Genomic DNA, 27,723 nt, shown 5'->3' with positions numbered 1-27,723 from the left:
GATGCCGGAGTTACTATTCAGACAACAGCAACATCTTCCTTAGTAGCTGAGGTGAAAATGCGCATGTATGAAGACCCTTCATTGACCCATTACAAGGATACAACTCCACAAAAAAAGAAATCACCATTCAGGCTTACTGGAGAGGGAGTCCTCAAGTATCGAGGTAGGGTGTGTGTTCCCAATGTTGCGGGGTTACGTCAGAAGATTATGGCGGAGGCTCATTGCTCCCGCTATTCTATCCATCCTGGGTCAACAAAGATGTACCGTGACATTAAAGAAGTTTATTGGTGGGATGGAATGAAGAAGGATATAGCGGAGTTCGTGGACCAGTGTCCTAACTGTCAACAGGTGAAAATTGAACATCAGAAGCCCGATGGATTATTACAGGCTATGGAGATCCCAACTTGAAAGTGGGAAGTAATTTATATGGATTTCATCTCAGGCTTACCCCGATCTCAGCGTAAGTTTAATTCTATATGGGTAATTGTAGATAGATTGACAAAATCAGCGCATTTCCTACCTATGAGGACTATTTACACCGCCGAGGATTATGCAAAGCTTTATGTTAAGGAGATAGTCTGACTTTATGGTGTTCCTGTATCCATTATCTCTGATAGGGGTACGCAGTTTGGGGCTAATTTTTGGAGATCTTTCAAGGAGGGTTTGGGGACTCAGGTGAATCTTAGCAGAGCATTTCTCCCCTAGACAGACGGACAGGCTGAGCGTACCATTCAAACCCTTGAAGATAGGTTAAGGGAAAGTGTGCTAGATTTTGGGGGAAATTGGGATGATCACTTGCCTCTTATTGAGTTTGCATACAACAATAGTTACCACTCCAGTATTCAAATAGCCCCATATGAAGCTTTATATCGGCAGAAGTGCAAATCACCAATTGGATGGTTTGAAGTGGGAGAGACGAAATTAGTAGGGCCAGACTTAATCCAACAAGCGATGGATAAAGTTAAGCTTATTCGAGATCGATTGTTAACAGCCCAAAGTCGACAGAAGTCTTACGCGGATAATCACCGACAACACTTGGAGTTCCAAGTTAATGATTGGATATTCCTAAAGGTGTCGCCGATAAAGGCGTCGTGAGATTTGGTAAAAAGGGTAAGCTTAGCCCTCGATATATTGGGCCTTATAGGATTATTCGTAGAGTGGGCAATGTAGCTTCTGAGTTGGATCTACCTTCCAGCTTAGAGTCCGTGCACCCAGTCTTCCATGTATCCATGCTCCGTAAGTGTGTTGGAGATCCTTCGAGAGTTGTTCCCATCGATGATGTTTAGGTTACCCGATACTTGTACCGAGCACCCCTTATCTCGTATCATCTTCTTATGCTAAGTGGGCCGTGATACTGATTATTGTCATCCCTCTAGTTAACATTACTAATTACTGCATTATTACAAACATATATTAATATACATTACTAACTTGATATACGGGAACGGGAGCAAACAAGATCATAAAACATCTAACTGTACATAGCTGTCTACGAGCCTCTAACATAATATATATGATAAGAAGATGGGCCGGGTTCCGCCAAGCCCAAGTATGTGCACGAAAGTAATACCACTAAACTGGAGCTCCGGAACAACTGAAGCACTTCCATGTATCGCTGGAGAGCTCCTAGGAGTCGAGTCCGTCAACCTGCTTACCTGCGCGGCATGAAACGCAGCGTCTGCAAGAAGGGACGTCAGTACGAAAAGTGTACCGAGTATGTAAGGCATGAGTAATATCATGAGATCATAATAGAAAACATAAAACACAACATGGGAGAGGGGTATAACCTGTATCGCTGTTTGTCTACCATGATAGATGTTATGCAAGTTAACTTTACATTCTGGGGTAATGTATAGATACTGCAAGTAAACTGCCCGACCGCGTGGGTACGGTGTGTAACTGCCCGACCATGAAGGTGCGGTGGACTACTGCCCGACCATATAAGTACGGTGGATTACTGTCCGACCATATAGGTACGGTGTAACACTCTCTGAGTAGACCATGAAATAAAAGAGTAATCTGTCATCTGAGTGCCCCTTGGGGCGGATGCCATGCATGCTAGCTGTCTAAAAAAAACTGTTATGTCCCGTACTTTCGTATAACGGGAAATCAAGAAATAAATAAGACTTGTGTGTGTTGAGGAAATATTTGGATTTTGGTGAAAATGACTATGTTGGTTATGGAGTCGTTAATGTTAAGACCTCGGGGAAGGCCGAGGGTAAATTTGGAATTTTGGAAATTTGTTTCGGGAATTACAAAACGGGACTTTTAATGAATCGGGCCAAGAAAATTGAATACAAAATTTAGGCCCAAGGGATTAAAGTGGCCGGCCAAGGGGGGCAAGCCCAAGCCCACTTTTAAAGAGTCATGTGCTATGCACATGACTCCTAGTTGGATATATATTATGCATACTTGAGACTTTTCAAGATAAACACAAGAAAAAAAAATTCAAGAACACCATTGAAGGTGCTCTCGGCCGAAAAAAAAAATTTTGTGGCTTGTTTCTAATCCAATCACCTAGTCTCTTTTGGAGTGATTGATGAGTTCGAGGTGCTCTTCGTTGTGGTACAATTAGTTTGACGAAAGGGCGACGTTTGCGGCGAATCGGAATCTTAAGAACAAGGTAAGATTTTTATGTTTTGATGTTATGAAATGGACATGTATATGTTAGTGATTGGGTTAGTGTGAAGATTATGGGATAGGGTTGTGTTTGTGCATGGTGTGTGTGTGTAGAAGGGGTGTGTTTGGCCGTGGCTTGTAGGTAGTGCAAGACCGTGTGAACTTAATTCCGTTTAGTCGTTTGAGGTGTCGTTGTAACCTTTATAACGTAAATGAATGTTTGGAGAATTGATTTGGTGTTAGAAAATGATTTCGGACGTTATTGGAAAAATGTATACCTTTGGGATATTTGTGTATATCATAGTATATTTATGATATTAAAGACTTTAAATATGATTTATGGTTGATGATAACGAATTTGGAATGAAACGGCGCAAGTTAGAACGTTCGTCGTAACTATTGTTGTGTTGAATGAAAATTGGAAAGTAGTGATCTTTGGGGCTGTTTGTGTGTGGTTTGGAACTTGTATGTAGTGTGTTTGCATAATTGGGAATGAGTGAATGAATGAACTAATGTGGAAATGGATTTGGAATTTTGAAGTTGAATCAAGAATTTGCCAACTTATGTATTAAAGTGAAATTTTGAAGTTAATATAGTATGATTGTGGTTTGTATAGTTTGATGATGTTTGGGCTGTTGTTGTTATTGTATTTTGAGCCGAGCTAAGTCTCGGGGATGTTAGATTTATAGGGGAAGTGCTGCCGAAATTTCAGTAGCCAAATATAGCCCAAAGACTAAAATGTTAATTCTCATGAATAGTCACTGGTAAAAGTGACCATTTGCAGTTTCTGGACGAAAGGGAATTGCGATTTGAGGAGCGTAAGGCGCCAACCAGGTATGTAAAGCCTACCTATCCTTCTTTTGGCATGTCCTAGTCATACTAGGTTAATATCGGAATCTCGGGAATAACCCTGCTCTTGGAAATCGAAGTTCAAGTTCGAGCACTATTCACTCAGCGCGATTGAACCCTTTTTGTCGCATTTGGTTAAAACAATGTTCGTACATCCTTAACTTGTGCTGTTGTGTCCGAAACTCTCCGAAACTTTCGTAGATGGCTCTATGGAGCCGAAAGTCTGTGATTTGTGTCCGCCGCCTCAATTTGACCCGAGGTGGGCCCGCGAGCCCCGAGGCTCCCCTTATTCGGTTTGTTTGGTCCGTTTGTGTCCGTTATAATCTGCGACCGTCTGTTTATGACCAAAGATGCGTTTGAAACTTCCTATGCCATTAATGTACGTTTTCCCCTCTGAATGATGTGAGATTTTCGGGAAATGACTTATGAACGTTTTTTCTTGAGAATGTGGCAGTTTGGAACTTCGTAACTTTTACACATAAACTTTGATCAATCTGATTCCTGCTCCGAGCCTTCTGGCATCAGTATATACCTATACGTAAACTATATGTTGAGTCCGACAAATTATTTTTGATATGCATATGGTTTCTGCATTACTCTGTTCGTGCTGTCTGCTATGACTTCGTTCGTCGGTACCCGGGCCGACTTTGTGATCGTGCGCGCTATAATATATTCGGGAGTCATGATGTGTTACGGTTTCCGAGGCCTCGCCATAGAGCCGGTTACCGTTTATGGAGTTATGATGTGATATGGCATTTGATATGTTCTGATGATATGATGTGTGTGTGATATGATGTGTCTGGAGACTATACGGAGATTTGAAAACTTCTGGAGTTATGATATGTTGTGGCACCAGCGTCGGGGGGTGACCACGTTCCTAAACCCTATACATGATTTGATTTGCATTTGTACGTTCGCCTCCCGCGCAGGTTTGCTTTGTTTACGATGTTGGTGTGTTTGTTATTTCTGACTCCAGCTGTGTTTGTGATTTCTGTACCTTCTGCTTTACATACTCAGTACTTCTCCCGTACTGACCCCCATTTTTTCGGGGGCTGTGTTTCATGCCCGCAGGTACAGAAGCTTGTTTGGGTGGTCCTCCAGTTTAGGCTACTCATTCTGCTGTGTTGGAGAGCTCCCCTTGATCCAGAGCCTACTTTTGGTACATATCTTCTGTTGTATGTGTGTGTTCGGTACATTTGTGGATGTGTGGGTACGGCGGGGCCCTGTCCCGTCATCTGTTCATATGTTCTGTTTTGTTTAGAGGCCTGTAGTCAGATTTGTGGGTCGTGGGTCCGGTGTGTTTGTATGTGAGTCTGTTTTGCGATCTTAAGCGGCCCGTACGCTACTATGGCCAAGTCGGCCTCTGAGTTTGTATGTGTGTGTGTGCATTTGGGCGATGTACATTCCGCCCCTTTCTGATGTGTGTGTGCGTGCATTTGGGCGACGTATATTCCGCCACCTTTCTGATGTTGATTTGACTAATCTGAACGGGCGACCGCTTAAGATAAATGTTCGATAATGTTTGTGTCTGGCGTCTGTTTCTCATTTCTAGTTCGGATAACGCATGCTGAGTTTGGTTGAGTTCGAATTCGATGATCGGGTTGTGAGTTTGTTTGGGGTGCCTAAGTAGGGCACCAGTCGCGGCCCACGGGGTTGGGTCGTGACAAAAGTGGTATCAGAGCGGTTTGTCCTCGGAATGTCTACAGGCCGTGTCTAGTAGAGTTTTGTTTATCGATGTGTTGTGCACCGCATCTATAAACAGGAAGCTACAGGACATCTAGGATGTTGTGTTACCCTTTCTTTGGAATCTTAGATCGTGCGATAGAGCTGTGTTATTAGGGTCATTCTGATCTGACCCGTTGTTGTGTTTGCAGTGATGCCTCCGAAGAAGGCAACGGCGGCCCAGAAGGGCAAGGCGAAGGTGGGAGAGACCAGTCAGGCACAACGGGCTACTCGGGCTCGTGTTTATGATTTGCCTGATGTTACACCTCATTCTGAGGGGTCTGCTACACCCCCATTAGTACAGCCTGGAGCGGGACCTTCAGCAGCTCCAGAGGTCCGTGTACCCGCTCCTGAGACTCCAGCTCCTCAGCCAGGGGCGGAGGATAGGACCCTGAGGGAGGCTGTACAGTTGTTGACCACGATTGTAGCCGGACAGGCTCGCAGACGCGGGCGGAGGGACGATGATGATGAGGACAGGCGGGAAAGCCTGAGAGTTCGGGAGTTCTTGTTATGCGGCCCTCCAGAGTTTTTCGGGTCTAAGCCCGACGAGGACCCCCATGACTTCATTCGGGGGATGCGGTGTGCATTAGACTTGGTCAGGGCGTCAGAGACCGAGTCGGTTGAGCTAGCTTCGCATAGACTTCGGGATGTTGCCGCACATTGGTATGAGACTTGGGAGCTATCCCGGGGTGAGGGTGCTCCTCCAGCTATGTGGGATCAGTTTGTGACTGCTTTCACCCGCCACTTTCTGCCCCCAGAGTTACGACGGGAGCGAGCTGATCGGTTTTTGCATCTGCAGCAGAGGGGTCGGAGCGTCCGTGAATATAATTTGGAGTTTGATTCCCTGGCCCGGTATGCCCCTGCCGTGGTGGCAGATATGACAGACCGGATGCATAGATATGTTATGGGGCTGGATCGTTACTTGATTGACGGGTGTATGGCGGTGTCATTGCAGACAGATATGGACATTGCCCGTTTACAGGCCTACGCCCAGGGGATGGAGAACCGGCACCGAGCAGATCGGCCCAGCAGAGAGTATGATGGGAGACGGCCCAAGAGGGCCAGATCAGCGGGGTATTCTGGAGATTCTCGGGGCGGGCAGCCTCAGTATCAGTCCAGTGGGTACTTTCCTCCATCAGGCCGGGACACTCAGTCTGTTAGTAAGAGATTTGATGGCGCAGGACCGTCCAGGGCAGACCAGAGTTCCAGAGCCCCAGGTCCTCAGGCGAGCAGGGGTCCCAGTCAGTCTAGGCCACCTATACCCCAGTGTTCGTATTGTGGGAGATCGCACCCAGGTGAGTGCTTCAGGGCCACAGGGGCCTGTTTTGCTTGCGGCCGCCAGGGCCATATCATGCGGGATGGTCCGTGGGCAGGCGGTTCCGGTAGCGCAGCACCGCCGATGAGATCTGTTGCGGGTTCGTCATCTACCCCTTCGGCCACGCGCTCTACGGGGCGAGGTATGCCAGCACCAGCGGGCCGCGGTAGAGGCCGTGGTGGGGGTTCAGATTCTAGCGGTCCCTCGAACCGCATTTATGCTTTGACTGGTCGGCGAGACCCAGAGGCACCCCCAGACACAGACCCAGGTATATTACTAACCCTTTTCTTAATAAATATGTGCAATGATAGGTTTGTACCTCAGTATTATGCGATATTCTCTTTCTGTGTGTCAGTAAAGGTGGGGTAAGAATCCGAATTAATGAAAATATCTGAGACAGTTATCTGTACATGTGGGAGGAAAATATATGGGATTTGGAAGGCTAGAACGATAGACCACACAGCCAGAAAAGCAAACGACCTCTTTGGGACAGAGTGGGACCCGCTACGAAAAATTTCCGAAAAATTTGCTAAGACCCCGTTTGGCCTAAATTTACGTGACAAAGGTCGTGCGGGGCAATTGACGAAATTATATCAGCCCTAACGCGTCAAAATGTGTAAAAGTTTCAGGGTTAAGCGTGCTCAAGCCAGAGCAATTCTGGGATGGGTGACCCCCTGGGAAGTAATGCAAAGTCTTTCATAAGTGTAAGTATGATTAAGGTAAACGAAAATTTGGGGTAACCAAAAGGTAAATAGAATGTGTATGGAATAATTAGCGCCCTTTCGGGAGTCGCGCTGAACGAGGTAGACTGAATGGGCAAAGAGAAAAAGGTACAACACTGCTTGGGAAATTGAACGAATTTGAATAACAGCCAGAGATGTTCGCCAGTAAGGTATGAATAAACGTGTGTATGTGTATATGTATGTGTATGTGTGTGTGTATGATTCTCATTTGGTGCCTATGAGGGCTAAGAGCCGAGCCCCGGAAACTAATGTTGTGATAAATAAAAGATAAACAGTGTGAGTAAGTGGAATTTTTGAAGGAAGTCGATACGTAAGACGCAAGACGAATTGTGTGACGACTTGGTGAGTGAGTTTGCAAATGAAGGGAAATTCTCATGAATTATTGGAGCCTTAATATGAACGATTTGATCCTAAATTGACAATCTATCTCTGGTGCTTCTGCACTTCCGATTCCGATAAGGCTCTGCCTAGTACGCCTCTGTAATTCTGAGTTCGACCATGTACCTGTCCGATGAACCTTTTGTGCGTTTGATTCTGAATCCGTTTCTGTCTGACTCTGGGTATAAATCCGTCTGATATACTTCTGTGCGTTTGATTTTGACCGCGTGTGTGTGTGATACACTTCGGTTTGTCTGATCACGATTCGGTATGAAACAATTCTGTATATTTGCTTCTGATTTCGGATCTGTTCGATATGAGTCCGTACGTCTGACTTCGATTGTGAATCTGTTTGGTATATCTTAGTGTGTTGATTCTGCTTACGAATTCGTCTGATACGCCTTTGTACGTCTGACTCCGATCTCAGATGTGCCTGATATACTTCCGTACCTTTGATGTTGACTGCGAATCCGTCCGCCATAGTTGAGTATGTCTGCCTCTGACTATGGATCCGTCCGATATACTTATGCGCGTCCGGTTTTAGTTCTGAATCTGTTTGGCATGAAGTGTCTGATATGAAGTAAAGTGAGATTACGACGATGTGGTAAGGAAACTCAGGAGTGTGACAAGAAAATGATATTGACTATGATGTCTGGAAAGCGTTCGTCTATTACAAGAATATAGCGTATGGTTCAGTGATGACGTAGAGTATGAGAAAATGTATTATGAAGGTATTTGAGTCAGTGATGTGAAAAATCTACCCTAGTATTGGTAAAGAAACTATGTCGGAGAAATCAATGAAGGACAACTATCAAGAGAACCCTCCCGGAGTAGTACGACACCCATGAGGTCGGTTTAACATTCGAGGACGAATGTTCTTAAGGGGGGAGAATGTTATGTCCCGTACTTTCGTATAACGGGAAATCAAGAAATAAATAAGACTTGTGTGTGTTGAGGAAATATTTGGATTTTGGTGAATATGACTATGTTGGTTATGGAGTCGTTAATGTTAAGACCTCGGGGAAGGCCGAGGGTAAATTTGGAATTTCGGAAATTTGTTTCGGGAATTACAAAACGGGACTTTTAATGAATCGGGCCAAGAAAATTGAATACAAAATTTAGGCCCAAGGGATTAAAGTGGCCGGCCAAGGGGGGCAAGCCCAAGCCCACTTTTAAAGAGTCATGTGCTATGCACATGACTCCTAGTTGGATATATATTATGCATACTTGAGACTTTTCAAGATAAACACAAGAAAAAAAAATTCAAGAACACCATTGAAGGTGCTCTCGGCCGAAAAAAAAAAGAAAGAAAAAAAAAATTTCGTGGCTTGTTTCTAATCCAATCACCTAGTCTCTTTTGGAATGATTGATGAGTTCGAGGTGCTCTTCGTTGTGGTACAATTAGTTTGACGAAAGGGCGACGTTTGCGGCGAATCGGAATCTTAAGAACAAGGTAAGATTTTTATGTTTTGATGTTATGAAATGGACATGTATATGTTAGTGATTGGGTTAGTGTGAAGATTATGGGATGGGGTTGTGTTTGTGCATGGTGTGTGTGTGTAGAAGGGGTGTGTTTGGCCGTGGCTTGTAGGTAGTGCAAGACCGTGTGAACTTAATTCCGTTTAGTCGTTTGAGGTGTCGTTGTAACCTTTATAACGTAAATGAATGTTTGGAGAATTGATTTGGTGTTAGAAAATGATTTCGGACGTTATCGGAAAAATGTATACCTTTGGGATATTTGTGTATATCATAGTATATTTATGATATTAAAGACTTTAAATATGATTTATGGTTGATGATAACGAATTTGGAATGAAACGGCGCAAGTTAGAACGTTCGTCGTAACTATTGGTGTGTTGAATGAAAATTGGAAAGTAGTGAACTTTGGGGATGTTTGTGTGTGGTTTGGAACTTGTATGTAGTGTGTTTGCATAATTGGGAATGAGTGAATGAATGGACTAATGTGGAAATGGATTTGGAATTTTGAAGTTGAATCAAGAATTTGCCAACTTATGTATTAAAGTGAAATTTTGAAGTTAATATAGTATGATTGTGGTTTGTATAGTTTGATGATGTTTGGGCTGTTGTTGTTATTGTATTTTGAGCCGAGCTAAGTCTCGGGGATGTTAGATTTATAGGGGAAGTGCTGCCGAAATTTCGGTAGCCAAATATAGCCCAAAGACTAAAATGTTAATTCTCATGAATAGTAACTGGTAAAAGTGACCATTTGCAGTTTCTGGACGAAACGGGAATTGCGATTTGAGGAGCGTAAGGCGCCAACCAGGTATGTAAAGCCTACCTATCCTTCTTTTGGCATGTCCTAGTCATACTAGGTTAATATCGGAATCTCGGGAATAACCCTGCTCTTGGAAATCGAAGTTCAAGTTCGAGCACTATTCACTCAGCGCGATTGAACCCTTTTTGTCGCATTTGGTTAAAAGAATGTTCATACATCCTTAACTTGTGCTGTTGTGTCCGAAACTCTCCGAAACTTTCGTAGATGGCTCTATGGAGCCGAAAGTCTGTGATTTGTGTCCGCCGCCTCAATTTGACCCGAGGTGGGCCCGCGAGCCCCGAGGCTCCCCTTATTCGGTTTGTTTGGTCCGTTTGTGTCCGTTATAATCTGCGACCGTCTGTTTATGACCAAAGATGCGTTTGAAACTTCCTATGCCATTAATGTACGTTTTCCCCTCTGAATGATGTGAGATTTTCGGGAAATGACTTATGAACGTTTTTTCTTGAGAATGTGGCAGTTTGGAACTTCGTAACTTTTACACATAAACTTTGATCAATCTGATTCCTGCTCCGAGCCTTCTGGCATCAGTATATACCTATACGTAAACTATATGTTGAGTCCGACAAATTATTTTTGATATGCATATGGTTTCTGCATTACTCTGTTCGTGCTGTCTGCTATGACTTCGTTCGTCGGTACCCGGGCCGACTTTGTGATCGTGCGCGCTATAATATATTCGGGAGTCATGATGTGTTACGGTTTCCGAGGCCTCGCCATAGAGCCGGTTACCGTTTATGGAGTTATGATGTGATATGGCATTTGATATGTTCTGATGATATGATGTGTGTGTGATATGATGTGTCTGGAGACTATACGGAGATTTGAAAACTTCTGGAGTTATGATGTGTTGTGGCACCAGCGTCGGGGGGTGACCACGTTCCTAAACCCTATACATGATTTGATTTGCATTTGTACGTTCGCCTCCCGCGCAGGTTTGCTTTGTTTACGATGTTGGTGTGTTTGTTCTTTCTGACTCCAGCTGTGTTTGTGATTTCTGTACCTTCTGCTTTACATACTCAGTACTTCTCCCGTACTGACCCCCGTTTTTTCGGGGGCTGTGTTTCATGCCCGCAGGTACAGAAGCTTGTTTGGGTGGTCCTCCAGTTTAGGCTACTCATTCTGCTGTGTTGGAGAGCTCCCCTTGATCCGGAGCCTACTTTTGGTACATATCTTCTGTTGTATGTGTGTGTTCGGTACATTTGTGGATGTGTGGGTACGGCAGGGCCCTGTCCCGTCATCTGTTCATATGTTCTGTTTTGTTTAGAGGCCTGTAGTCAGATTTGTGGGTCGTGGGTCCGGTGTGTTTGTATGTGAGTCTGTTTTGCGATCTTAAGCGGCCCGTACGCTACTATGGCCAAGTCGGCCTCTGAGTTTGTATGTGTGTGTGTGCATTTGGGCGATGTACATTCCGCCCCTTTCTGATGTGTGTGTGCGTGCATTTGGGCGACGTATATTCCGCCACCTTTCTGATGTTGATTTGACTAATCTGAACGGGCGACCGCTTAAGATAAATGTTCGATAATGTTTGTGTCTGGCGTCTGTTTCTCATTTCTAGTTCGGATAACGCATGCTGAGTTTGGTTGAGTTCGAATTCGATGATCGGGTTGTGAGTTTGTTTGGGGTGCCTAAGTAGGGCACCAGTCGCGGCCCACGGGGTTGGGTCGTGACAAAAACCATGTAAATATCTGTAAGTAAACTGCCCGACCACGTAGGATCGGTGTATAGCTGCCCGCCCATATTGGAACGGTGTATAAGCCCGCGTCCAGGCCTCCCGCGTCCGGGGTATAATCTGCCCACTGCAGTGGTGTGTCTGCCCAGCCGCCCGTTGTGTGGCGCGGTGTCATAAAATAAATCATACATATATATGAAGCATGCATGAGAGCCCAAGTGAAAACTGCAACCCCATCTGAGTGACGTAAGGTCGGTAACCTCCGATTCATTATTATGGAACCGTCATGATCGTTATGTCTTACCTTGAAGGAACTAGCATTATAAGGCGAGACTGTCAACAAAGAATAGCGTTAAGGAAGAACGTAGAATGAAGTCATAAACTTCATAAGACGATAATTCATACACTTTGAAGTCTTTTAGAAATTAGTGTCATATCCAAGAAATAGGATTAAGAATCAAAACTAGCTTGACACTTTCATACTCATGTTAAATTCTTAACTTGAAACTCTTAGTCATGGAATCATCCTTATCATACCTGTCATATACATACTATCTTTCTTAATATCATTGTCATTAACATCATGGAAGTATCCTCATTAGTATGGTTACAACACTTATCGTTTGGCGAACAGGACAGTAAAGGCAAATCTGAGACCAATGGGCCCACCTCAGGTCAACTGAGGCGGCGTATACAATGTACGTATATTACATTTGATGACATCACTTACGAGAGTTTTAGGATGGTCGGACCCTATTCATGCTAGTTCTAGGTATTTAGACGATTCTTTCAACTATTCATAGGCATTTAATTCAATTCTACTGAATGAATAGTAGTCAAATTCAAACTCGAATTTCTAGAATTAGAGTGGCCCCCGAGACACGTATTCAGGCCTACTACGTCTATGGCATGCCAAAAAAAGGAAAGGGGAAGCCTTACATACCTTTCTTGCTTTTTAAGCACGTCGAAACTCCAATGCCGTTTCGTCAAAAACCTACAAATGGTCACATTTGCCAATTACTATTCATGAGGTTCAAAATTCCAACTTTGGTTTAGTACTTTTCTACCGAAATTTCGGCAGCATCTCCCCTATAAATATGACACCCCGAGAATTTAACTCGGCTCAAATGTCAACAACAACCATGCCAACAACATCAATTATCGACTAAAATCGCTTTCTAACACAAATAGTCCTTTTTCTACATAAAGCAACAACTTCCAAACTAACTTTGCATTTATAAACCATTGTCAATATTTTCATATCCACATACTAATTTAAGATCCTTCCAACATAAACTAAGAGCATTCCAAGCTATATATCCAACATTCAACAATTCCATCAATTTTCATATTCAATCCAAAATCCTTATATATGCAACAAAACCATTCCAGCACATTTTCTACTTACTAATTCATCTCCAGCAACAACAATCTACCCCTTAACAACTTCATTATCTTAATATCATAAAATCATATTAATATGACATAATTCTCTACATTCCGTTTTCATGCCAACTTACCCCATCTATGCTTCATTTACATTGTAATGATCACAACAACACAACTAACATGTGAAACAAAATAAATCTATCACCATCTCATCCACTTATAGGCCACGGCCAACATGCAATTTTTCAACTTCATCCCATTTTCATTCAACTTTCATTTCCATTAAAATTTTCATAATAGCCACAACTAGAATACAACATAAAATCAACTAATCTTGCCTACACCACACATGCATACTCACGGCCACACCATGCAAATCTTCACAAGTTCATGAATTCTATCCATTCCTTCATACTACAATATAAACAAGCCTTTATAATATCATAAAAAGGATTAAATCTTACCTTTTCCTCACAATTCCTCAACTTGGCTAGGTTGTCAACTTGCAACAAAGAGAGAGATTCTTGCTTCAACAACTATACCATGTTCAAGAGCATCCTTGAATTAGTAGAAACACATGAAGAACCAAATTTTTGGAACAAGATTCCTTGGTCTTCTTTTTCTCCTCTCTTGGCCGAACCTAGGCTTCTTGTTGCTCTTTTTTTTTTTTTTTTTTTGTTCTCTTGAATTTTCTAGAGTTGTAAAATGATGACTTTGTCTCATTTTTTTCCACTACTTCTCTATATATATTTTCCCACAAGCATGTGAGGGGCACATGCCCCCTCTCTAGAAATTTCTCAAATTAAAACAAAGATGACTTATTTGTCATCTTTTTCATTCTTTTTCTTTTCCCCTTTTTTTTTCTAGCATTTTGGGAAATTACCATTTCGCCCTTTGTCTTCCACATTATTTCCATTGGCCATTATGCAAATTTCTCTTTTTACCCTTGGCCTTTCTCAATATTTCCATCCTAATAATAGTCATAAATAATATTCATAGCAACTTGTACATTAAAATCACTTTCGAAAATGACCTTGTCCTTAACTTACCACGACCCTCTCGGATTGTCCGAATGTATGAAATACGGGATATAACACCTTCCTTCTTTTGGCATGCCTTAGTTATACATAGGTTATATCACGAGCCTCGAGGAAATTCTAAATTCGCAATCCGAGTACGTTATGACTCTTATATATTTCTTGGCACTCGTATGTTTGATGTGATGAAATATGAATCCTTATGTCTTCGAAATGACTGATTTCCAAATGTTTCACAAAAAGTTTTGTTTTAAAAAATTCCGAAATTATGGACGCCGTATCTTTCACATAAAGGCTCGGATTGCTTCGATATCTTCGTAAGAGTTTGTATGGCGTATGATGAGTATGTTCTCCATAGGCGGGCCCGGCTCGGGTCGATACCCGTCCGTGGGTCCCGCAGCTTTCCTTTATGTAATTCGGAAGACTTTTGAAAGAATTTGGTATGACTATTATTTCGATTTTCAAGTATGGTCATTTTACTTATATTTGAGTCCATGATAATGATTTTATGCATATGGTTACTCACGACTCTGCTCGTGCGTTTTGTTATATCTTTCGCCGGATCCTGGGTCGGTTCTGTTGTCGTGCACACTTTGATATATTCCGGTGTTATTCTGTGTTGATGGTTCACCGAGCCACTCGCTAGAGGTCCGGTTTCCACTTATATTTGGCGTTATGCGGTGTATGGCGTTATGCTGTGTTATGATGTGTGACGGGGATACAGAGATTTGAACCTTCTAGTGTTATGTTGTGTTATGGCGCCATCGACGGGCGGGCGACCATATTCTCTGTGCCCTATGCATGACTTATATTTTGAGAGTAAACATTTTGATATTTTGGGTTTGCACTTATATTCTGTACTTCTATTTCGTTTATGCCTCAGATTTGTTTTCTGTATCTTCTGCTTTGCATACTCAGTACATATTTCGTACTGACCCCCTCTCTTCGGGGGGCTGCGTTTCATGCCCGCAGGTGCAGACACACAGTTTGGTGATCCAACCGTTTAGGATACCCTCTTCTGCTGTTTGGAGTGCTCCTCGTATTCCGGAGCCTACATTTTGGTATATATCTTCGTTCGTTGCATGTGTATGTATTTGTTCAGGGGTACGGTGGGGCCCTGTCCAGCCATATGATTCGGTCTGTCTGTTTAGAGGTCTGTAGACGTATATGTGGGTTTTGTGCCTACTTCTGTACGGGTGTGTTTGTATGATCCCACTTGCCATGGCAGCCTTGTCGGCGTGCGTTTGTTTATGTTTTAGGCCGTTGCGCCATTTGATAGCTTTGTCAGCTTCTGATATATATGTACATATATGGTTGTGTTTGAAATGTGTCTGAGGCAGTTTGATATAATTTGAGGCAGCGTGTGATATTCGTGCCCGTATACGCTATCTGTATGTGATTTGGATTTGATGAGTGTGTTCGGGTGTCCAGTTCGGGCACTAGTCACGGCCTACGGGGTTGGGTCGTGACAGTTCTGAGCATATGATGCATGTTTGAGAGCAGATGAGTAGTAGAACGAGTGGTGCTCGGTGGTTAGCCCTAGGTACCCGTCACGGCCTCTAGGCGGGTGGTGACAGGAATGGAAGGGCAATACGGCTTCGCTAAAAGGTAGATTCATTTCGTATCTTAAGGCGAAGAAGATGAATTTGAAGGGACATATCTGTTATACAGTTCGAGTCCAGGATACAAAAGCAAAACCGCGAACCCTTTAGTCCATTCTGATAGTTAATGAGTTCCCGGACGTGTTCCCAGATGAGCGTCCAGGTCTCCCACTAGAGCGAGAAATTAACTTCGCTATAGATGTACTACCGGATACTCAGCCGATATCTATCCCTCATTATAGGATGGCCCCTGCTGAGTTGAAGGAGTTGAAGAAGCAGTTGAAGGATCTATTGGAGAAGGCTTCATCAGACCTAGTACATCACCGTGGGGAGCCCCTGTATTGTTCGTAAGAAAGAAGGACAGTTCGCTACGGATGTGTATTGACTATAGACAGTTTAATAAGGTGACAATTAAGAATAAGTACCCACTTTCGAGGATAGATTATTTATTTGATCAACTGCAGGGTGCTCGATATTTTTCAGAGATAGACTTGAGATTGGGATACCACCATGTCAGAATCAGAGGGAAGGACATTCCGAAGACAACATTTAGGACTAGATATGGTCATTTTGAGTTCCTTGTTATGTCTTTCAAGTTGACTAATGCTCCAACTATATTCATGGACCTGATGAACCGTGTATTCAGACCCTTTTTGGACCTGTTTGTGATCATGTTTATAGACGACATTCTGATTTATTCCCAATCGGAGACTGAGCATGCAAATCATCTGCTTCCGGTACTCAGAGTCCTTTAGGGGCAGAAGTTTTAAGTGAAATTCTCCAAGTGTGAATTTTGGCTAAACTCTGTGACTTTTCTAGGGCATATTATTTCAGATAAAGGAATCAAAGTGGTTAATCAGAAGATAGAGGCTGTGAGGAGATGGCCTCGACCTATGATGTCGACGGAAGTTCATAGTTTTTCGGGTTTAGCATGATATTATAGAAGATTTTTAGAAGGCTTTTCTTCTCTTTCTGCCCCGTTGACGAAGTTGACTTAGAAGGCAGCCAAGTTCCAATGGACGGATGCTTGCGAGCGGAGTTTTCAAGAATTGAGGGATAGGTTGACTTCAGCACCAGTTCTAGCACTTCCAGAGGGATCCGAGGACTATGCAGTCTATTGTGACGCTTTGAGGGTCGGATTGGGTTGTGTATTGATGCAGCACGACAAGGTGATTGCTTACGCTTCTAGACAGCTCAGGAAGCACGAGATGAACTATCCGACTCACGACCTAGAGTTAGCAGCCATGATTCATGCACTTAAAATCTGGAGAAATTACTTAAATGGCGTTTATGTCGATATCTATACAGATCATAAAAGTCTTCAGCACATCTTCAAGCTGAAGGAGCTAAACTTGCGGCAGAGGCGGTGGTTAGAATTGCTGAAGGTCTATGATGTTGATATTTTGTACCACCCAGGGAAGGCGAATGTGGTAGCAGATGCCCTCAGCCGCGAATCTATGGGTAGCTTAGCATACCTACGGGCTGGAAGAAGGGAGCTAGCTCATGAGCTTCTTCAGCTAGGAAATTTGAGGGTCAGAGTTATAGATTCAGGGGATGCCGGAGTTACTATTCAGACTACAGCAACATCTTTCTTAGTAGCTGAGGTGAAAATGCGCCTGTATGAAGACCCTTCATTGACCCATTACAAGGATACATCTCCACAAAAAAAGAAATCACCATTCAGGCTTACTGGAGAGGGAGTCCTCAAGTATCGAGGTAGGGTGTGTGTTCCTGATGTTGCGGGGTTACGTCAGAAGATTATGGCGGAGGCTCATTGCTCCCGCTATTCTATCCATCCTGGGTCAACAAAGATGTACTGTGACATTAAAGAAGTTTATTGGTGGGATGGAATGAAGAAGGATATAGCGGAGTTCGTGGACCAGTGTCCTAACTGTCAACAGGTGAAAATTGAACATCAGAAGCCCGATGGATTATTACAGGCTATGGAGATCCCGACTTGAAAGTGGGAAGTAATTTATATGGATTTCATCTCAGGCTTACCCCGATCTCAGCGTAAGTTTAATTCTATATGGGTAATTGTAGATAGATTGACAAAATCAGCGCATTTCCTACCTATGAGGACTATTTACACCGCCGAGGATTATGCAAAGCTTTATGTTAAGGAGATAGTCTGACTTTATGGTGTTCCTGTATCCATTATCTCTGATAGGGGTACGCAGTTTGGGGCTAATTTTTGGAGATCTTTCAAGGAGGGTTTGGGGACTCAGGTGAATCTTAGCAGAGCATTTCTCCCCTAGATAGACGGACAGGCTGAGCGTACCATTCAAACTCTTGAAGATAGGTTAAGGGAAAGTGTGCTAGATTTTGGGGGAAATTGGGATGATCAGTTGCCTCTTATTGAGTTTGCATACAACAATAGTTACCACTCCAGTATTCAAATAGCCCCGTATGAAGCTTTATATCGGCAGAAGTGCAAATCACCAATTGGATGGTTTGAAGTGGGAGAGACGAAATTAGTAGGGCCAGACTTAATCCAACAAGCGATGGATAAAGTTAAGCTTATTCGAGATCGATTGTTAACAGCCCAAAGTCGACAGAAGTCTTACCCGGATAATCACCGACAATACTTGGAGTTCCAAGTTAATGATTGGATATTCCTAAAGGTGTCGCCGATAAAGGCGTCATGAGATTTGGTAAAAAGGGTAAGCTTAGCCCTCGATATATTGGGCCTTATAGGATTATTCGTAGAGTGGGCAATGTAGCTTCTGAGTTGGATCTACCTTCCAACTTAGAGTCCGTGCACCCAGTCTTCCATGTGTCCATGCTCCGTAAGTGTGTTAGAGATCCTTCGAGAGTTGTTCCCATCGATGATGTTTAGGTTACCGAGCAACTATCATATGAAGAGGTTCCCATTGCAATCCTGGACAGACAAGTTCGGAGGCTAAAACCTAAAGATATAGCCTCAGTGAAAATTCTTTGGAGAAATAATAATAGAGAAGAAATTACTTGGGAGGCTGAGAAAGATATGAAGTCCAGGTATCCACACTTGTTTCCACTCCCAGAAGAGATGTAAACAGAGACGTCAATGTCATCAGGTGTGTAATGCTTTCCTTCTTATAGTTCCTTGGTCGTGTGGGGCCATTGTTGTCATTGTTCTGTAGCCCTGTGAGGCACTGTATATTTTGGGTTATTGTGATATGATGGTAGTGGTACAAATACAGGGGAAACGCTGGCAAAATATTCATAGAAATCCTAGGAGTTTAACATTCGAGGACGAATGTTTCTAGGAGGGAGGAAGGTTACACCTCAAAATTTTTTTTCGCGTCATGTGCATTGTGTGTAAACTAAGGTAAGCTCGAATAGGTCATAGAACCCTTATAAGGTTAAAGAATACTCTTACAAAGTGTTAAGCAACGTCTAAAGGTTTCAGGACCAAGCAAATCGAAGAAAATAAGTTTGTCGAAAATTTGAAAAAACAAGGTTGACAGAACTTTAGGTCAACTTTGGAGGGGTATATCTCCTAGTATATTGGAGTTTTAAGGTGTTTCAAAATCCAGTGCAACAATCCGCTCATCGATACGACATCGGAGTAGAGAATTATGGATGTTACAAGTTAGGCCGAATGAGCAGAAACGGACTGCTACAGTACCCGGGTTGCTACAGTACCGGGTTGCTACAGTACTCGACCCAACACACCTATAAATATCCCTCTAACCCATTATTTTTCATCATCTTTTCATTCACCACATTTCTAAAGAGTTTTAGAGAGCTCTTGAGGATTCCATAACTCTCTATAAATTTGCATAACTCTCCATAAATTTCCATAATCTTCCATAATATTCCATAATCCTCCATAATCTTACATAACCTTTCCATATTATTAAGAGAGAATACCAACATCAAAACCCCAAGGATAATCCATGGAAGGTAATTGTTCTTGTTTCTCTTCAAGGTGGTGATGAACTTGGTTTTGGAAAGGGGTGAATAAAGTGAAGTTCTTCTACTATAAGGTATGTTCTTCCTATTATTTACATGATTGAGATGATGTAAAGGTTTAGCAATTCTTAGAGAGGAAAGAATCATAGGAGAAAAATCATAAAGTGTTGAATTGATGTAGATGGCCACGAGGTGAATTTGAAAGGAGATTTTGGACTAATTTGAGATTAAATTAAATATAATTCCTTGATTATGGTATTGTGGATATGGTTATGGTTAGTTGAGAAATTTGGAAAACATCGTGTGGGATGTTTTATGGAACCTATTGGTGTTGATAATATTGTGGTTGATGTTGGTATTGTTATTATTTTTGTTGGTTGCTGGATTATAATTTTGGGCTAGGCATATAAACAGGGGAGATGCTGCCCGAATTTCGTTCGGCAGATTCTAAAAAAATTTCCTTTGGATGCTTGAGACAAGTGTATGATATTGAGCCTAATGATAATATGGATAGTTTACATGTAGATTTACGAGCTTGGAAGGATAAACGTTAAGTGGCTAAGGCTACCAAAAGGTATGTTAAGGCTATTCCTTCTTTTCATTGGCATGATTTCTACTATTGAGCCACCTTTGACTATTTCACACCAAGATGTGCTATTTACGAAAATTATAACCCTATTGCGATAACTCTCTTAAGTTAAGGACGGGTATAAGAATAGTCAAGTTATGTAAGATGATAGAATGATAGAAGGTATAACCAGTGTATATGTTGTTTATAGACTATTATGTTGCCTTGGATTTATCATTTTATGTATACGCCTGGCCTATGGGTCATGGAGTTATCGCCTGGCCTACGGGTCATGGAGTTGTTGCCTTACCAACGGGTCACAGAGATGCGCACACCTGACCTACGGGTCATGGAGTTGATTATACTTGATCTACGGGTCATGGAGTTGATTATGCCTTTCCTATGAGTCATAGAGTCATCTATGCCTGACCTTCGAGTCACGGAGTTATATCGATAGATTATGTTATCTTGCCTCAGATGAGAGGCAACCCTGGTAGAGTACCTCCAGATGATTTTTTGAGATATCCGGAGCACAGCTTGTTATTTCATTTCAGTGGTTATCTTGCCTACATACTGGGTACATTATTCGTACTGACGTCCCTTTTGCTGGAGGCGCTGCATTCATGCCTGCAGGTACCGATCGACAGATTGATAGGCCTCCTCAGTAGGCCGGAGTTGACATCAGATGATTGGTGAGCTCTCTTTTTGTTCGGAGTTGCCAGGTCCTTAGAGTCTCTCCTATTTTATTACAGATTGTATGGTACCGTCACACCCTATCTGGAGGCTTGTAGATGAGTCCTGTACATAATATGTTTGTGTGATAGCCTTGTCAGCTTGTATAGGTCTGTTTGGATACTGTTTGGCTTCGTACGATCATAGCAGCCTTGTCTATATATATATATATATATATATATATATATATATATATATATATATATATATATATATATATATATATATATATTGGGTGTGCGTATACCACTTCAGATGAGACAGTCAGTATTTATATATCTCCAGATTGTGGTTTGTTGGTATTGCATATGTACAGGTGGGCATTATCAGTTTAAGCTGGGGGTTTACTCCCCTAGAGTTTCAGACTTATAGTGGTTCGCTCGGGCCTGGTTGGCGTCGAGTGCCGGTCACGCTACTCCAGATTTGGGGCGTGACAGAAATCAGGTCCATCCATTGTTCATGCAGACACAGAAAGGTTTTTCCTATGCTACCAGAAACTTAATTTTTTCTACCCTGACCAGGCCTTATATAGGCTTCCCACGTATCCCCAATGGGACATCAGGTTGGCGTGGTTTCGTTTACATAAAGGAGGAAAGGGATATTCTTTCTTATTTGAAAGCGGTAAAGGGATACTTATGTTTTTCTACCCTCTCGCGTATCCCTCCATCGGGACATCAGGTCGGCGCGATTCCTTTACATTTTTATGATGGTGGGGGCAACATTTGTGCAAAATATGGGATACCTATTATCTACCCAAAAGTATAATTCTTGCAAGCCGTTGTCCTTATGGACTTGCTTTCTCTGTCGGACCTTTCTTCGCTCAGAACCACAGTGGAAGTAGGACCAAAATCTGTCCGGTCCTAATCATGTTCTCGAGTTCGAGCTTAAAAGCGTGGCATTCTTTGATATCATGTCATCTGGCCTCGGGATGTTACACCCCGAAATATTTTGCGTTACCAAGACTGTCGACGACTTAGTATGAGCTCAAGGGAGAGAAAACTTACACAAGGATTAGGGATAAAGATTATATTACCTGAGTACAAGAATGTATATATATGACATTTGGAGATGGTATGGGGTAAATCGGTTAACAAGTTACTTGATGATAGCCCTCGTAACCATAAGTTAAGGTGGGGCCCACATGTCAGAATTTTATAAAGGACATATTAAGAGATATATGCATGTGAAGTTGAGCAAGTCCAAAGAAGGACCGTTAAGCCAAATATGGACGTAAGCCCTCCAAAAGGATGATTTAAGGATACGTTTTCGGATGACCTGACTTGGAGGGGCAAAAACGCTATTATACGTTCGGAATTTTGGAAAACCCCCAGAAATAAAAGTTGTAGATAATTGAATTAGCTTTCCAACGGTATGTCGTGGGCCCTCACACAATATCTGGATCAAAAGTTATGGCCATTTTAAGAGCAAGACCTCAAGCTGTCAAAAAGGGTTCCGCGGGCCCCACATAGAGAAGTCGGTGGAACCGACCCAAGGGGCTATAAATACCCCATCAACCCGTTTGTTTTCAGCATATTAACATACCAAACAGTTCTAGAAGTCTCTCAAAACTTCTCCCAAATATTATAGTCCGATAAATCAAGAATTTAACAAGATTTCGCCAAACTAGTCCGTGAAAGGTGATTGTTCTTGCTTCTACTCAAGTGTGGCGTTGGAGAAAATTGATGTGGCTAAGTTTCTTCAAGTATAAGGTATTTTATTCATCTCATCTCTTGTGTTGAGTTTATTTGAAGGTCTAGCAAGCGTTAAAAACGAAAGTAGTTATGGAGAAAGGGTCATAAAGTGTTGTGTTGAAGCTATTGTGTTTATGGGCTGTTTTGAACATGTTGTGGCCGTGTATATAAATGGTAGTGTGTCCGTGTGGTGGTGGTGTAATATGGAAGAGAATGAGTCAATTTTATTTAGTATATTGGTTATTGTTGTAATGAAATCTATGGTGGAAAATGGAAGCTTAATAATTTTAGTTTAAGTGGTAATTGTTGGAAACTTGTTTTAGAAGTTTATGTAAATTGAATATAATGTTCTTGCATGCATGGAAGGTAATGTTGTTAGTGTGGTGTTGTTAATATTATGTTGTTAGTGTGTAGTTCATGAGTTTGGAAGGAAAGGAAATGGGTTGTCATTGGTTTCGTTAAATTTGGAAGGTGTTGGATGGAGTAGTATGTTAATTAAATCGTTTTGAAAGTTATGTGAATTGAATTGAATTGAATAGAATTGAATGTCGAAGTGTTGCTAGAATACTTGTTGGTATTGTTGTTGATAGTTTGGCCGGGTTGAATTCCCGGATTGTTGTTGATTAAAATTTGGCCGAGTTAGAATCTCGGGGATGGTGTATTTACAGGGGAGGTGCTGCCGAAATTTCGGCAGATCATAAGTGAACGAACTTGAAAGGTTAAGACAAGTATATGTCGATGACTCTAACGATAATGCCAATCTTCTTGCATGTAGACTAACAAGTTGAACGAATAAGCGTAGCTAGTAAGGCGCGGCACAGGTATGTAAGGCTCGTCCCTTTTCTTCCAAAGGCATGATCCCCAAGTCGTAATGTCTCAAATGTTTTTTTTTTATATATCTTCTTTACTTGCAAAAGTTATAAGTCTATGACTCCAAGGTATAAGTCTTTTCCTAATAGTTCCTAATTGTTTTTTTTCAAAATGTCCATATTTTCCGAAAACCATGTTTTAAGAGATAGGAAGCTCTTATGACTAAGATGATGAATATGATCTTATAATGACAACGATGAAGTCAAATATGAGAAAATGTCTATGATAGATATGTTGACGATATGTTCCTACCATGAATATGACAATATGAAAATGTTAAACTATTTCTTGATATCTCAACTCTATTATGGATAATGACTACTTTAAAGGTTCCAAGTAAATGAAACGATGCCTTATGATCCTATTTTATGTTTTCTCATGATGACACTCTTCATTGATAGTCTCGCCTTATAATACTAGTTCCTTCAAGGTAGGACACGGCGCCCATGACTATTCCATAATATAATCGGAGGTTACCGACCTTACGTCACTCCGATGGATACATGACTTTCTTTGGGCTCTCATGCATGCTATATATGTATATGTATATGTACATGGGGGGAGGGAGGGAGATATGGAGGGGAAGGGACATATGTTGCGCTATAGACGCATTGCCACCTGGTCAGCTGGCGTTATATCATCCCGGACGCGGGATATATGGGCGAGCCGACGTATTTCGGCGCTATGTGGGTGAGCCAACGTTGTTCGGCGCTATGATATGATATGATATGATATGATATGATATGACCAGATAAGCATGCATGGCATCCGCCCTAAGGGGCACTCACATGTACAGGTTACTCCTTTATCTTATGATATGTACTATATTCCCATACAGTTAATATTCGTATGTTCATCTTTTACTATGTTACCATTTATGCCTTACATACTCAGTACATTACTCGTACTGACCCCTCTTCTTCGGGGGCTGCGTTTCATGCCGCGCAGGTACACCCAGATGAGCTGAAGTTAGTATAGAAGAAGTTCCAGCGAAGTTGGTAGACCCCACTTGTTCCTGGGAGTGCTGCCGAGTCAGAGCTTGTATGCTAGGATTTCTAGATTGATGTTAGAGACTTTGCAGACAGAGTCGTGGGTATCGGGAGTCAGTCTGTCAGCGGCTCCATCAGCCGATGTGTCAGTTTGTATAATGATATATGTGTTACACAGTTACAGATTTTGTTTGATTTGAAAGCAACAAAAGAATATTTCAGTAAGCTTTATTATGTATACTTGGTTTAGAGGTTCAAAAAAAAAAAATTAAGTACGTAATAAGAGTCAGCTGGTTCGCTCGGCTCCGGATATGGGGTCGGGTGCCCATCACTCCCTAGTAAGATTGGGGTGTGACAGGTATGGTATAGACAGAATTTGTTCATGAGTATGTAACACAACTACATCCACCACTTCTGGATTCCACACAAGCCATATTCTAACTTTCCCATTCGCAATATAATTATGGTGCCACTTCCATCCTGCTGTCACCCTTTTCACTATTTTCTGAGATTTCTTATAATGTACCCTGTGTTCTATTATAGCTATAAGGCTAAAATTTCCTTCTTTATTGTCTTTATACACTCCTTGTGCTTGTGCAACTTATTAAAACCTCTAACATTCCATGTGGCTAACTTCATTTAAAAATCTGAGAGTTAGAACCTCCAACCCCCCCCCCCCCCTCCTTTGCTTTTGTTTCCTATAGATGCAAATACTGCCTGAATAAACTGTTGTAATGTGTATTCATTAAGAGGTTTGAATCTATTAGATGTGCCCACAACCTCCTCATGAATCACTGGCATTGTACTCTTACCAGCAGACTTCCTCACCTATGTCCTTCCATCCTTATCCTTACCCTCACCACTACCAATTTCAGCATACTTTGTCTGAGCATGCACCTCAGCTTGATGTTGTACCTTATCCCTTTGCTCATCCTCCTTGCTCTGCCAAACCTGTTGCACCTTTTTGTGTCCCATATACCCTTTCCTTTGTTGAGGTTCAGCAATCTACTTGTTTTGATCATCCTTTATTGGTTCTGGAGGTTGAGCCGGACAGACATGCCCAATTTGGCAGCATTTTGGGCAATACATTGGCCTCCATTCATACCTTATCTCTTGTGCAAACACATCCCCATCAGGATCCATGACTTGGATCTCATTTTGTAATGAAGTAGTAACATCCATTTCAACTAAGACCCTAGCATAGGATATCCTTTCCATTTTTGTAGTACATTAATCTGCACAAACTAGTTTCCTCAGACCACTTGCCACTCTACTTAGTGATTTTGGCCCTCAACGATTAAGAGGTAGGTTTGACAATTCAACCCATAGTGGTAGCACCTTCAAAACTTCATCCTTGAAACTAAAGTCAGCATTCTAGGGCTTCACAATAACATGTTTAGAGTTAATCATATGGGGACCTGTGTATAGAATCTCATCCCTATCATATATTGTGTTAAACTTAACCACAAAGTAATCATCATTATGGTAAAAAATAGTAGGCTTAGCAGACAACTTCTGTGTCCCTAAAACCCTGGAAATGGCCGCAATCGTAGGAGAAACACCAATGACATATAAAATTACTGCTATTTTCCATTGTTCTGCCTCTTTGGTGGTTTCCTCCTTGTCCAGTTGAACGAACATAACTCCATCTCGCACCAATGGAGGCACAAAATGCAGCTCCATCCCTTTTGTCGCCATCGTATTACCTTCAAATAGGCTAATCCATGGCTTACCATTGGTTTCAGCTGTAGGCATGTCTAATTTTCTCTGTACAGTTGGTGGACCCATCTCTGTCACCGTTGCTGGAATCACCGTTGGTTTCGAGTGCTGCCCCGATTGCTGACCCGAAGGTTGAGCCATCAGAGTAGCATAAAATGTCACCGGTGGTGTCGCTTTTGGCACACTCACCGTCTCGCTTCCTTGTTGTTCCGGTAGTGGTGAAGGTTGGGCCAGTACTCGCTCTACCGGAACCGTCTTCCGACCTCGGCCTTTTTCCATGGCGGCAATGTACGATGGCACTCACTGCTAACATGCACTCCTGCTAACTTGCGCCGAGAGCGAAAAAATGTTATTTGTGTGTTATGTTATATTAAAATCAATGAAAATTATTAAGATAAAATTTAATGTCCTTCGTATGATGTGATGTATTTTCTTTCCTTTTTCATGAATTCTTGAAATCCTACTTGATTAACGTAATATGGTAAGTTAATTTACATCACTTCAATCCCTTGTTAGGAAATTCAATTACGCCTCGCCTCTATGTAGTTTTTAAAGTATAAACAATTTTCTAAAATCAAGCTTTTTAATTACTAACAAGGTTTTTAGATATTAGTGATTGTGACACGTGCATTACGCATATAATTCTGTAAATTATTAAAAATATTCTCCCAGAAGCATAATATAAGTGAAAATCTGTTACTTTATCTGTAACTTTCCTAGCATCTTAAAGGATTATATGATACTAGATCTAGGTATGAAGCCTTATCGAAACACTTTTTATTTCATTTGAATACTCATGCTTATTATTTCAATGCATTATTAATTTTCAGATCAATATCGACTATGATTCAATGTAAACTATTGTTGGGTATTTATTCAGCTTTTAATTGAGGTTCATTTCGAAATCCCAATATTGTGGGCAGTCCGTGGTCGCATTGCAACTGTTCAGGAAGATTTAAAATGACCAATAAATCGACGTTATCTCGTGGTTATTCCGTCAAAAATGATAAATATTTTTTCGCACTCCAACCGAGTGTTTACACCTAATTCACAATTAACCTAAGGATCAAAAATTAAAGTGAGAATTCATGGCACTGAACCATGGATAAGTGTCAAAAAAGTATATGCAATATATATATATATTTGTTAATTTTCTTGGTGTATACACTTAATGCGGGTAATTTTTACCCATCAAACATACGGTTACTGCCGCTATCCGGCACAGTTGCATACATAGAGTACTTTGTCGAGATTGATGGCTAAGGAAACTCAAATCAAGATTGCAAGAAGACATTAAGAGATTGTTGGTAATTTTGTTTCTCTAAGTAATTTTCATTTTATGATCTTTTATTATTTTCCATTTGTACTTTATTTTTATTGGATTAAATTCTTCTGCGGAGTATAATTCCTCTATATGACCTGTGGTTGAATGATTAATATTTTTCTTTGATCGATTCTTGATTCAGGTGTTTCTTGAGGTGTTGAAGATTTTATTAATCGCATGAGGTAACATCATCAATCTGTTGTTCAATTTGTATATTTACATTTAGTTGTGTATAATTTTTAAGTCTTAACCAAAAGAGGAGATTGATAATTTTTATGGGGGATAATCACATAGATATTTGAAAGTAGTCTATAA

The sequence above is a fragment of the Lycium barbarum genome, chromosome 6 (genome assembly GCF_019175385.1).
Source record: "Lycium barbarum isolate Lr01 chromosome 6, ASM1917538v2, whole genome shotgun sequence".
Classification (NCBI taxonomy): Eukaryota; Viridiplantae; Streptophyta; class Magnoliopsida; order Solanales; family Solanaceae; genus Lycium; species Lycium barbarum.
Note: the sequence above shows the minus strand (reverse complement) of the source record.